The sequence below is a fragment of the Enhydra lutris genome, unplaced genomic scaffold (genome assembly GCF_002288905.1).
Source record: "Enhydra lutris kenyoni isolate GAN:26980312 unplaced genomic scaffold, ASM228890v2 scaffoldscaffold271, whole genome shotgun sequence".
NCBI classification, from domain to species: Eukaryota; Metazoa; Chordata; class Mammalia; order Carnivora; family Mustelidae; genus Enhydra; species Enhydra lutris.
The window spans coordinates 20198-31283 of record NW_019154355.1 but is presented as its reverse complement, the minus strand read 5'-3'; the positions used below and the strand labels follow the sequence as shown (position 1 = coordinate 31283).

The following is an 11086-nucleotide window of genomic DNA, read 5'->3' as shown; positions in this document are numbered from 1 at the left end:
CCAGGGTAATTAGAGGAAGAAAGAAAGAAAAGAAAAAAGACAGGAAATGAAGAAGGGACATGATTTAGTATATAGAAAATCCACAAACAACTATTAGAACTAATAAGTGCAGCCGGTTTGCAGTATATAAGATCAATAACAAAAATTAGTTGCATTTCTATACACTAGCAAAGATTTTAAAACATCAAATTTTCCAAAGCTACTGGAAGTTCCTTTGTACTAGCCTTTCTTTTTAGTGATGGAAAGTAAAAGAAAATATTTCCTGGGCTTATGACAGCACATCTATCTTGAGGAAGTTTATGCAATTGATTAAGTCACAAGGATTCTGTAACTGTGGCCATGGACTCAATCAGCAGTGAGCAGAAGCTGTCATGTAGATTTTCAACATTACATTTATTTTTAAATTTGTAGCTGTAAGAATAATTGTAGATAAACGTCGAAAGGTTACAATTAATTGCTAGAAGTATAAATAAATATGATCAATTTTGTCCTTTCAGTTATATTCTCTTTTGGTGATAATTGGGTCATGTTGTCTCTGGGTAATGGATTTTCCTGACTGTATAAAACTAAAAGATGTGAGTTTTAATATGGATATTAACAAAATGTTATTTTTTAAATGTTTTACTTTGGGATAGCTTATACTCATTGATCATTTGTATGTACCAATAAATAGGAAGTCATCCAAAAGTAGCATAACTTGAGAGACATGAAGATGCACTGCTCAGTGAAAAAAAAACACTTAACAACTTGGCCCACATTGCATTATCTTATTAGAAATCAAATTTTAAAACCTTTTACATATCATACAAACAGCAATCAGTTAATAAAAATTCAGATCAGTTATACTCAACACCTGCATTGTAAAGTCAGAGTTCTTACAGAAGTATAGTTTTAATGACTGGAAGAAAAATGATTCTCAGAGTTAGTTGGATTGTATTAGTTTCCAGAGAAGCCCAAGTCTTTGTACATTGGGAAGAATAGATTCAGGGATGGGGGTGGGCTGCAGAAATGGTCCTCACTGTGATGAATTGATCATTTCATCATAGAAATGATCAACTGTAAATGTCAGGAATGGACCTACATTTATGGGAGCATTCTAGCTCTCAAGCAAACCATGAACAAGTCCATGCCCCTTGTCTTTGATAGGGACTGTCATCCCTGGGATTCAACTCTGGCATTTAGGCACATGATCAGAGCTGGTACTGGCCCAGTCTCAATATGGAGAAAATATTATAAAGCAATATAGCAAAACATTTCACATAGTAAATGAACTGGAGTCTCCAGTTCGAATTGTAGGAAATCTACTATTTTGGGAAACTCTGATTTCATTTTGGAAATATTTTAAAAGCCAGCATTAGTGTGGTACATAAACAGTGAATTCTGGTACACTGAAAAGAAATTAAAAAAAAAAAAAAGCCAACATAGTATTTAGTTTGTGTTAGTTGAGGGGGAAAAAATCTAAACATAATGTCATAAATTTAGAATTTCAAAGTCCCTGGCTTCTGGGTTTAATATCCCACTGAGAGATTCATCAAGAAAGCAAAACCGGTATCAAACATACAATTACTCCTTGTGAACATACTACTATTCCTCTGATTGATAGGTAAGGCAAAGAGAAGCAATTACTACTATTTTTAGGAGTGAATATAATGAATATAATCAGAGTAGTGCTTCTTCATGATAAGACTTACTACACTAGCCAGAAAAAAAATCTTAAAAAACAAAAATCAAAATGTTAGACTCAGAATATAGCAAATTAAATAAGTAAATTCAATATCACAACAGTTTTAGCTATATCCCAAATAAGAATAATGTAGCTCCGGGTGGAAAATTTGATTTAATTTTTTTTTACCAATAAGGACTTGATTTTGGCTCAGGTCATGATCTCAGAATCATGAGATGGAGCTCCTCACTCAACACAGTGTTTGCTTGTCCTTCTCCCTTTCTTCCTCCTCTCTCTCCCTGTATCTCTCTCTTCCTCTCTCTCTTTCTCTCTCAAATAAATAAATAAATCTTTTTAAAAAAATTTTGCCAGTAAATTTTTTAGGTGTTGAATATATATGGAACTGTGTTACTTATCAAAAGGTGGGGTCTTTAATAAACTTTGGTAAACATGGTTTTATTAGAACAACAGGGGTGAGGCATCTGGATGGTTCAGTTGTCTGAGCAACCTACTCTTGGTTTCAGCTCAGGTCATTATCTCAGGGTCATGAAATCAAGCCCCGTGTCAGACTTTGCACTCAGGAGCGAGTCTGCTTGAGATTCTTTCCCTCCCCCTCTCCCTTTGCCTTCCCCCCTGAAATAAATAAATAGAAAACTTTATAAAAAGAACAATGGGGTCAAATGCATGATTACAATGTGGTAAAGAATAATGGAGGGTGAATAACAAAAGGAAAATTACTGTGAATAAGAACACTGAAATAGGGAGCATATAGTTATAACAAGCTAGGCACTTTCTAAGTTTCAGATATGTAGAATTTAGTTGTTTTAAATGGCATGTAAAGGACAATATTATTATTTCCACTTCACAGATGACAAGACTGAGAAATAGTGAAAGTAAATAGTGCTTGGGAAATGTGATTAATATTTTAAATCTGACTTTTTTTTTTGACTTAATGACATTGGAACCAAGATGTTTGAATGTTTAAATCTTAGCCAAACAAATTAAAAGTAAAAAAAAAAAAATCGTGATGCTGTCATACAGTCCTGTGAATGTCACACCCAACATATCTTAACATTTCAAACAACAAATTTCTCACCAATAGCAATAGACAATGACCACAAAGTTTAGACAAAAAATTCATGAGGGAGAGAGAGGAAAAGAAATGAGACAGGAAAAAGTTGTTTAGAGAAGAAAACATGGGTTCAAAAATTAGAATAATGCTAGATCTCAAAATCTTAAGTAATGGATATAGAAAGCCCATAACTATTTGCATATATTTGCATTTTATCAGTAACCAAACTACAAAGAAAAATTAAATCTTTAGAAGTTTAACTTTAGGATATATCTTCAGTCAGCAGTAAAATATAAATACAAGTAATTCTAACCCAATGTGCAGATAAAAATAAAACATAAATTGGGAATAAATGAATCATGATTTGTCATTAGAGTGCCCTATAAATAAAGTAATCTGATTTTCTTAATATACCTTGAAATTATCTAAATGTACCACTGTGGAAACTAATGCCCTTTTATAATTTTTTTTTTATTTTAAAAAGTTGTTGATTCGCAATTTCAGAAGCTTTCCAGGTGAAATCTAAAACTGGTCCCATTACACAAAGGGCAAGGAGGGACCAAAAGATGCAGGCCACTCCAGACTGATAAACTGTAGTTTCAACAATCAAGAGAATATATTATATATGAGGCTTATCATCAGTGGCTTCAAGTTGATTAAATCTCTACACCCATCTCCTCCAGAATGTAAAAGTTTATGTAGGAGCTTTAGCTGGGTTTAATCACATACTGTCTAGATGGTTTCAATGACACACTGCTCTCAAGACTGTGTCCTCCAAAATGGCTCCCACCATGGGAACAGTGGGCTATCTGCATATATCAAATCATCACAGTTTATATATCATCAAATGTTTTGGTTTGATTTTTTGGTTTTGGTTTCAAGGCTTTTGGGGTTTGTTTGGTTTTTTGGTGAGAACATTTAAGTTCTACTCTCAGCAAATTTTAGTTATACAATACAGTGTTATCAAATATAGTCACCATGTCATACATTTGATCTTCAGACTTTATTCACCTTATGGTTCCTATGCTTTTACCAACCTCTGCCTATTTTCCTCATCCCCCAATCCCAGCAACAACTTTCCTACACTGTGTTACTGATTTTTTTTATGTTTTTAGATTCCACATATAAGTGATATCATGCAGTATTTATCTTTCTTTGTCTAACTTACCTTGCTTAGCATAATGCCCCCAAGTACCATCCATGTTGTCACAAAAGGCAGGATTTCCTTCTTCCCTATGGTTGAATAATATTCTATTGGACAAATACACACTACATCTTCTTTATCCACTCATATATTGATAACCTTATAGGTTGTTTCCATATCCCAGCTATTATGAATAAGGCTGCAACAAAAATGCAACTCATGTATCTCTTCAATCCCTGTTTTCATTTCCTTTGGATATATACTTTGAATAGGGATTGCTGGATCCTATGCTAGTACTATTTTTAATTTTTTTTTAAGATTTTATTTATTTATTTGAAAGAGATCACAAATAGGCAGAGAGGCAGGCAGAGAGAGATTGGGAAGCAGGCTCCTTGCCGAGCAGAGAGCCCGATGCTCATTCCCTGAGTCCTGGGGTCATGACCTGAGCCGAAGGCAGAGGCTTTAACCCACTGAGCCACCCAAGAGCCCCAGTGCTACTTTTAAATTTTTGAGGAACCTCTATACTATTCCCACAGTGGCTGCACCAATTTACATTCTCAACAACAGTGCACAAGGATTCCTTTTCTCCATATTTTACCACAAGGTTTATCTCCTCTATTTTTGATAACCGCCATTGTAACAGGTGTCAAGTAATACCCCATTGTGGTTTTGATTTGCATTGCTATGATGATTAATGATGTTGAACACCTTTTTGTGTACCTTCTGGCTATTTGTATGTCTTTGGAAAAATATCTATTCTGATCTTCTACCCATTGCCCAGTTTTAATTTTATTTGTTTTGTTTTGTTTTTTCTTTTTTGCTATTAAGTTGTATGAGTTCTTTATATTATTTTGGATACTAATCTCTTATCAGATAAATGATTTCCAAATATTTTATTCCATTCAGTAGGGTGTCTTTGCACTCTGTTGATGGTTTACTATGCTGGGTAAAAGTTTTTTAGTTTGATGTAGACCCACTTGTTTATTTTTCTTTGTTTCTTCACTTTAAGTGTCAAATCCAAAACTACTGCCAAGACTGATATCAAAGATATCAAGACTGATACCTCCTATGTGTTCTTCTGGGAATTTTATGGTTCTAGGTCTTACATTCAAGTCTGTAGCCCATTTCAAGTTGATTTTTGTGTATGGTTGCATTATTTTATATGTAGCTGTCCAGTTTTCCCAAAAGCATTTATTGAAGAGTCTTTCCTTTTCCTAGTGTATGTTCTTGGTTCTTTCATCATAAATTAATAGACCATGGCCGTATGGAAAAATTTTAAGGACATAGATCTATAGTAATTTGATTTCAAGAGCTGAAGGAACATTAAGATATTGAACATAAGTTAATAACAATAAATGATTCAAATATAATTATATGTATATTAATCTAGAATATGTTTAGAAGAACACTGATGTATATGTCCAAATATACCAATTATGTTACTAATGTTTATTTTTAAATCATACCTATAGGTATATTGATATATTTGGGGGGGGGAAGACTGGAGTTTTGATGCTATAATTAAGCACTATGGGTTATATGGTTTTACATATTTTTCCTTTTTCTTGTCCAAGTATAACTTCCCAAATATAATTTATGTATTTAAATTTTCCAAATATAATTTATGTAACAAATCAGTAAATGAAGAATGTAGTTTTTTTTATGACCCTCCCTTGTGCTGTCTCTCAGTTTATGTGATATGACAGCAAAAGGAGCTAAAGTTGTTTTATAACCAGATTTTTCTGTTGTCCTATGCCTGTTATCTGCTGCTGCACCCTCCTGTCTCCAAGGACACTGTCTCCAAAGAAGCCACAGTTAGTGTACTTTTTTTTTAACCCCAATTTTATTTCTCAGAAGATTCATTAATGACTCTGTTCTTCAGTCATCAGGGACTTTTTGTTTATTCACTTAGTTGCATTCTTATCAAATAATGCAAATGTCAAGTTAGATATAGCAATTGTGCTCACAGTCCTGACAGGTCAAAATTGCAACTTTCTTGAAACTGGAGAAGGTTACTGACATTCCATAGCCTTGTACTGTGTTATTTGTTTGTTTGTTTGTTTTTGGTTTTTTTATCCCTTTTGTGAGGGGGATTTTAATAGCAAACAAGGAATTCCATGTAACTGGTTGAAGATGGATACTACAGTGCATCTTGGAATTGTAAATGTGACAGTGGATTCATAAGCAAAAGTGGCCAGAAGTTCAGATAAAAATCTTCACCCCAACTACCATCTTCAGTTTAGGAGTTTTAAAGCTTCTGTGTTTCAACAACCAGCAGAAACTATGATTCACAGTCATAATAATAAGTGAGAAAAAGTGTCATTTTAGTTATATTTACTTTCATGTCACCTGAATTTTATTATGCTCTAAAAAAACATGTTTTACCTATCTTTTAAAAATTATAAATGAGAGTGATACATAAATGTAATTTTCTGAGAGACTTATATGTACAAGAATATACTGACATTTAAAAGGATTAAAATTTGATAGCTATCCAGAAATATATTACCTGTATCATCAATCTCACCAAAAAGTAAGATATATATTCACATAATTGTATAAACATACCCTTACTTTCTCAGAAGAATGACACATCAACCAAAGTTTCATCCTCATTAGAGGTCCTTAAACCCACATCAAACATGTTTTGAAGGCAGATTAACAAAAACCAATTAGTCACATTTCACTGAGTCTTTTTTAAGTCTTGTATTATACCTTATGACATCTCAGATTAAAAAAAAAAACTTTTTAGAGTATAGAATAATATCCTATGGAGATAGGGCTGAGTACATTTAGTCAATACCATGATGTATGCATTGCTGAGAAATTAGAAACTGAGTTGGAGGAAGGTAGGAGATGGGCCGCAGAAATTTTTCTCCCACATATCAATTTGATTTACTACAGTAGTTGAATGTATGTCTTGATTCCCTTAGAGTGTTCTGTCAGGCCAACCATGAGCTTAGTTCAGTTCTTTATTCTGTTTGATATCATTGTCCTGAGGCCTTAATTGGTTTTGCTCCTTAGTCAGACACATCTGACACTCCTTCACATCAGTAAAACAATACACTAGTGATAAGCACTGAGTGTTATATGCAACTAATGAATCATTGAACACTACATCAAAAATTAATGTTGTACTATACAGTGGCTAACAGAACAAAATTAATTTTTTTTAAATACATTAGTTTACATGCTAAAGTGAGTAGTCCACATATAAGTAAATTGGAGTCTCCAAGGGAAACTTTTCATAATTCACTGTAGTAGGAAATTTCAAACCTAGAGACACTAACTTTAAATGAAAATATTTGAGTCTTCACTAATTAACTGTCAATGCCTTAAAACAATCTGTGGAAGATCTAATAACAGAAACTCAATCAAAAAATTTCATTCCCTCTGGAATTAATATCTTGCTTCTAGTGGCAAAAATTGCATCAACAGAATTTTACTAGAAGATAGAGCAAAGAGAAGGCAGGTTCTCTTCTATCCTCTATGCAAGTAATAAACAAAAGCAAAAAAAAAAACTTGATCTTCTTTAAAAGTAAAAAAAACAAATTTCAATAATAGATTCCAATAGAAAATTTCAATGAACAAAATTATTGTCAAAGTGCTTTGAATTAGAAATCCAAATAGGAAAATAGCTGCATAGATGTCTGGAAAGCACACTATAATTAAATTCACTTAGAAACATTAGATGGCTGACAATGTATACAGAGCTGTGTTAGCTGTATGGTGAAAAAAACACATTATGATCTTCACAAATTAGTATTCTCTTTTGAGTGTTAAAAATAGTAGAAAGCATTGTTTTCTATGGGAACACAGTGATGAGGTTTAAAGACAGCATAGTCATTAGACTTTTAGGAAACTCCATAGGGCTTAAAGATGGATAGAAATTACTCAGTGAGTTGAAGACAGAGAACAGATGTTTCATGAGAAATGTTTACTAAAATACCGATCACATGGAATGTGTTCCATAAATATAGTCTATTATCCTTCTTGAAAAAGACATATTATTTAGCTTTGCGCAGTGGCAGTATCGTAGCCAATGAGGTTTATCCGAGGCGCGATTATTGCTAATTGAAAAAGACACATTAAGATGAGGTGGAAGAGAGAGGGAGATTACATTTCATTTGTGATACAGGGAATTTGAAGTCCATGTGAAATATCCAAATAGATGTTAGATTGCAGCTGAGAATGAGAAAGAACAATTATAAACTAGAGATACAGATTTAGTGAAGACCACTTGAAATAGTTCAAAAACATAGGAACTGATGCAACTACAGAGGAAATATTATGGCAAGAAATGAAGGGAAATGAAGAAAACACTGATATATACAAGGATCAGAAAAACAAATCATTTGTAATATCTTTGAGGTTGGTTGATCAGAGCACTTTGTGAAAGTATAAAAGTATTTCATGCAGAGTATACTGCACATTAAGACGATATATATTTTGCTCCACTGTGAATTATAGGTGATTACTTAGGGACATACAAATCTTAGAGGGAGAGGTAAAGACATTGTGTGTGTGTATGTGTGTGAGTGTGTGTAAATGCACGCAGGATAAGGTTTAGAGATATTCATGGGAGAAAATTTGTATGCAATAAACAAAAACAGAAAGCAAAATTCTTTAATCATAGAGCTGGAACAGAGACTTCAAGTGACTACAGAATATGCATTAAACCCAACGTGTCTGACATATTAGTACTTTAAGAAGGAACAATATGTCAAGCAAATACATCAAAGAATTCTTGAAAATCAAAAAACATCTTTCTTCTATGAAATGAGAGACCCATAAGAGTCAAAAGTAGTTCATTACAGAGTGTACACTTAAATTGCAAACATTTTTAATAATAATAAATAAAAACCTATGATAGAGTTCACATTGTTAAAATAATCTATAATAAAATGTCTCAATGTTACATGCAGACTTAACAGATTATCAGGAATCAGCAATGAGAAATGGTACAGTAACAACATTCATTCTGCTGGGACTGACAGATGACCCTCCACTGCAGGTTTTAATTTTTATCTTTCTCTTCCTCAGTTATATATTGAGTATAATTGGGAACTTGACAATCATCTCCCTCATCTTACTGGATTCCCACCTTAAAACTGCCATTTACAGGGGTGCCTGGGTGTCTCAGTGGGTTAAAGCCTCTGCCTTTGGCTCAGGTCATGATCCCAGGGTTCTGGGATCGAGCCCCGCATCGGGCTCTCTGCTTGGCGGGAAGCCTGCTTCCTCCTCTCTCTCTGCCTGTCTCTCTGCCTGCTTGTGATCTCTGTCTGTCAAATGAATACATTAAAAAAAAAAATCTAAAAAAAAAAAAAACCTGCCATGTGTTATTTCCTACAAAATTTCTCTTTCTTAGAGATCTCATTCACATCTGCTTGTATTCCCAGGTATTTGTATAACATAGCAACAGGTGATAGGGTCATTACTTACAATGCCTGTGCCAGTCAGGTATTTTTTACTGACTTCTTTGGTGTAACTGAATTTTTTTCTGTTGGCTGCCATGTCCTATGACCGCTATGTGGCCATCTGCAAACCCTTGCATTATGTGACCATCATGAGTAGTACTGTCTGCAGAAGATGTGTTTTTTGTTGTTGGGTAGCTGGTCTGTTTATTATAATCCCCCCACTTAGCTTAGGCCTAAATCTAGAATTCTGTGATTCTAATACCATTGATCATTTGATCTGTGATGCATCTCCCCTCCTAAAAATCTCTCGTTCAAATACTTGGTTCATGGAACAGACTGTTATAATCTGTGCTGTGCTGACCCTCCTTATGACACTTAAATGTGTAGTTCTGTCTTACATTTATATCATCAAGACAATTTTAGGATTCCCTTCTGACCAGCAAAAGAAAAAAGCCCTTTCTACCTGTTCTTCCCACATGATTGTGGTTTCTATCACTTATGGCAGCTGCATCTTCATCTATATCAAACCGGCAAAGGAATCAGTGGCAATTAATAAGGGTGTGACGGTGCTCACTACATCTATCGCTCCGGTTCTGAACCCTTTCATTTATATGCTGAGGAACAAGCAAGTCAAACAAGACTTCAATATCTCAATCAAAAGAATTGTGATATTATCCAGGAAATAAGAGAATGTGATAATAAATAAATAAATAAATAAAATAAATAAATAAATAAAAATAATGAAACAAATATAATGGGCCAAATTTCATAGTCAAGTTATTTTATTCAGTACATTTTCATTTATCCTATTCTAGTAACATATTCATCACAAATATCTTTTAAGATCCTTCCACAAACAGGCATGTTAATAGCTCTTAAAAACTTAAATCCTAGCTTTACCTCCAAATTAGGAAAATCAAAAAACAAAACACAACAAATTAAACAGAAGTATATCTCCAAATCAGAAAATATTAAAAGAGGACAATATAGTTTAAAACTTTTACTTTTTCAGGGAGGAGTCAAGATGGTGGAGAAGTAGCAGGCTGAGACTACTTCAGGTAGCTGGAGATCAGCTAGATAGCTTATCTAAAGATTGCAAACAACTACAAATCCAATGGGAGATCGAAGAGAAGAAGAACAACAATTCTAGAAACAGAAAATTAACCACTTTCTGAAAGGTAGGACTGGCGGAGAAGTGAATCCAAAGCGATGGGAAGATAGACCGTGGGGGGAGGGGCCAGCTCCAGGCAAGCAGCAGAGCAATGGAGCACAAAATCAGGACTTTTAAAAGTCTATTCCGCTGAGGGACATAGCTCCAGAGGCTTAAACGGGGTGAAGCCCACGCGGGGTCAGCATGGCCTCAGGTCCCGCAGGGTCACAGAAGGATCAGGGGTGTCTGTGTGTCGCAGAGCTTACAGGTATTAGAACGGGGAAGCTGGCTACAGAGACAGAGCCGAGGAGTGAGCTCTCAGCTCGGGGTTACCTTGAACTGGTCACAGGCTCGGTCAGCTCAGAGCGTGGCCAGAGGCCAGGGTGATGTGAGTAATTGGGCGCTGTTCTCTGAGGGGGCACTGAGGAGTGGGGCCCTGGGCTCTCGGCTCCTCTGGGCCGGAGACTGGAAGGCCACCATCTTCATTCCCATCCTCCGGAACTCTACGGAAAGTGCTCAGGGAACAAAAGATCCCGAAAGCAAACCCGAGCGGATTACTCAGCCCGGTCCCTGGTAAGGGCAGTGCAATTCCACCTGGGGCAAAGACACTTGAGAATCCCTACAACAGGCCCCTTCCCCA

General features: G+C 35.0%; 1 pseudogene; it reads left to right on the top strand.

The window, feature by feature from the left end:
* Nucleotides 1-8830: 8830 nt before the first annotated feature.
* On the top strand, nt 8831-9982 carry LOC111140230 (annotated as a pseudogene).
* The last annotated feature ends 1104 nt before the right edge of the window (nt 9983-11086 follow it).